Below are 3085 nucleotides of genomic sequence, written 5' to 3' on the forward strand. Positions count from 1 at the left end.
TTCAAGACCTCGTGACTCGTTGGTCACAATCAGTTCAAAATATATGAAAACATTAATTTTCACTGACCACGTCCAATACAGTTTAGATGAAATTCAAATGAAATTGAGTGGTATATTCAAAGGATACAAATATGCGAATGTTGAGTTTAGCTACAATTCACCTTTCTCTTTTTTGCAGTATCTGAAAAATGACGCTGTTGCAGACTTGAATCCTGAAATCTGGAGTCATGTTCGTCTGAAAGTATCCACAAGTAGTCGGCGACAAAGAACGAAGAAGCTAAAACGAAACCTTTGCTTCGTTTCGACACCAGAGACACCCCGAGTACAAAACTTAATGCAATACCTTTATTGCACTAAGTTTCACCTAAACGAACTAAGTTTCATTTTGATAAATGTTTCACCTAATGAGACGAAACTATGTCAACCAAAGTTCCGTTATGATACAATTTTTTTTCAGTTGATCTTCCTGCCAATCCTAACCAAAGAAGTATCCCATGCATTACATGATGTAGCCTATACTTCGTGTTACTTGAGACCAAATTGATAACCATAAATTATTATGTTGCGTTTTCATAAAATTTGACACGTACGTTTGTATCCATTCCATTCTGAAACAGGAAGTTTATTTGTTTTCTATTCACGTTACGGTTTTATAATAAAGAGCCAGAGCCATGAATAAATACTGCTCTTAACTTATTCGTTTATAAATAATGAATTTTATTTATACTCACAAAACGTGCAACAAACTAAACATTGCTATTTATGACAACGTCATGATTTTCTTGGCTGAAAGAACAAAAACCCAAGAAGGTCTCAAGGCAGCGTGTAAAGACCGTGTATTAACAACATTTATGTATGATTTGAAATTTAGAAAATCTTTTTAAAACCTTACGGTTTTCGTTCTAAAATTGTGTAATTCAGGCAGTCCTTTCTCGCAATTCAGTGGAGTTGTCAAGGGTGAGGAGTTAAGTTGTTCATTTTTCAATGTGAGACCGCTGAAAATATACGTTTTTTATACTCAAAGAAATTACCAATTTTCAAGAGACGTGTCTATGATTTCTTAGAATTATTCCTAAGTATCCAAAAATTGGAATATTAGAGCTGCCTGGATTACGAGTCTCCTTTAATTTACTAAAATAATGCATAGATATAGACAGGAAAAATATAGTGTTTTAATTACCGTGCTTTATTGATTGCTTTATAAATTACGATGGGATTTATATTTATCCCATCGTAATTTTTCAATGTGGGAACGATGTAAAGATTTTTCTACGATACTGTGAGAACGTTTTAGATTTCAAGCGGTGTGTCTAAGAATTCCTAGAATTATTCCTAATTGTCCAAATATTCGAATATTGAAGCTGGCTATATTACGAGTCAGCTTTAATTTATTAAAATAATGCATAGATATAGACAGGAAAATTGAAGTATTCTAATCGCTGTATTTTATATTTGTTACATTGTAATTTTTCAAAGTGGGAACCCGGAAAAGATTTTTACAATACTATAAGAGTTTTTGAATTTCATGCGGTGTGATTTAGATTTACTGGAATTACTCCTGATTATTCAGCGAACATTGTAGCTGGATAGTTTACAAGTTTCATTTCTTTTATTAAAACAATGAGGGTCCAAGGGGTCCGGACCTCCCCCTTTCCGAAATGTTCAATTTTCTTCAATTACTTTTTTAGCAAACGATTATTATTATTCAAATAATTCAGTATTACTTACATGTACTACTTGAAAAATCGTTCTCAATATTGAAATGGGTCAGGAACGTTTTAAGGAACAAAATGGGGAATGAGCGGTTGACTGCACTCCCCTTACTTTCTGACAACTACGGGAAAATATCAGTCATCTTCACCCCCTCCCCCTTCCACCAATTTTTCCCTGACTACATTTTTGTTAAGGAGGTTATCTCAGCGTCCCTGGCATAACCCAATTTTTCCTATATGAGGAGTGCTACTACGATTAACACGATTAGTATCACATATGTAGTAGTAAATGAATTAATCAAATATACCATCACAGAAAACCTAAATGTTCACAAACAATTTGAAAATGCGTTCTTCTTTTTATAATGTCAGGGTCTAGCATATGATTGATTACCTCCTCGAGTTCGAAGGTCATCTGCCAAGCTGTGTCGTAGGGTTCTGGATACCATGTTGAATTATTCTACTCTATAAACATAGGACAGTCTTACTCTGGTCTGTTATAAAACTAAAACCACGCTCACACTCTTATGGGGTATGAGCCTTGAACAATTCAGCAGTGGTCCAAATCCTTTAGAATAACAGAATTGTTTTCGATAAAATATTTAAAGTCCGTTTCTTATTTTGTTTGAATTCAACCTCAATCTCGTACTTAGATTTTCGGTTTCAAGGTCACCCACATATTTGTTGGAAGGCCAGCTACGCTTTCGAGCACCTTTAATTCCGAAATAAGTGTTCTAGAGAAGTTATGTTATCCAGACAGATGATGCATCGGACATTCATGGAATGATACACTACACACAATCACTCTACAACGTCCACAGGCTACACCACAACTACGCACTGTGCTGTTCAGGAGAGTTACTGAAAACGCATTTGTTGTGTTACAATTTAGAATTCTCTTACGTATATTTTCCTGAAGCCAGAGACTGTTGACTTGGTAACATTCGTGAGCTGCTGTGTTCAGCATCTGGATAAGGGACGATTTCCTTGACGGAACCCGAAAGGTCATGATTGTGATCCATCCACGGACATGCTACCCTTAGCTTTCGGTGGAGGTCTTAGTAAAGTACAGTAAGAGGTAGATTTACTGGGTTTTAAAACGAAACTAACTATTCAAAGTTATGGTCTGGACGAAATCCAAGAGTCATTCGCGTTAGCACATAATGGATCCACTGAATTAAACTATCATCTGTTTTTGGAATGATTCGAAGTATTTGATTTTGTAATAACAATTAGTGTAATCGCTGATTCTTTTTCTAGCAACAACTAAGCATTCGCATAAAAGGTAATATGATTAGGGAAATTAAATTTTGATTTTTACGCATTGGTTTTATTTATTTTTTGTTCAATGCCACTACATATCTTGTCCTGTA

The sequence above is a fragment of the Homalodisca vitripennis genome, chromosome X (assembly GCF_021130785.1).
Source record: "Homalodisca vitripennis isolate AUS2020 chromosome X, UT_GWSS_2.1, whole genome shotgun sequence".
NCBI classification, from domain to species: domain Eukaryota; kingdom Metazoa; phylum Arthropoda; class Insecta; order Hemiptera; family Cicadellidae; genus Homalodisca; species Homalodisca vitripennis.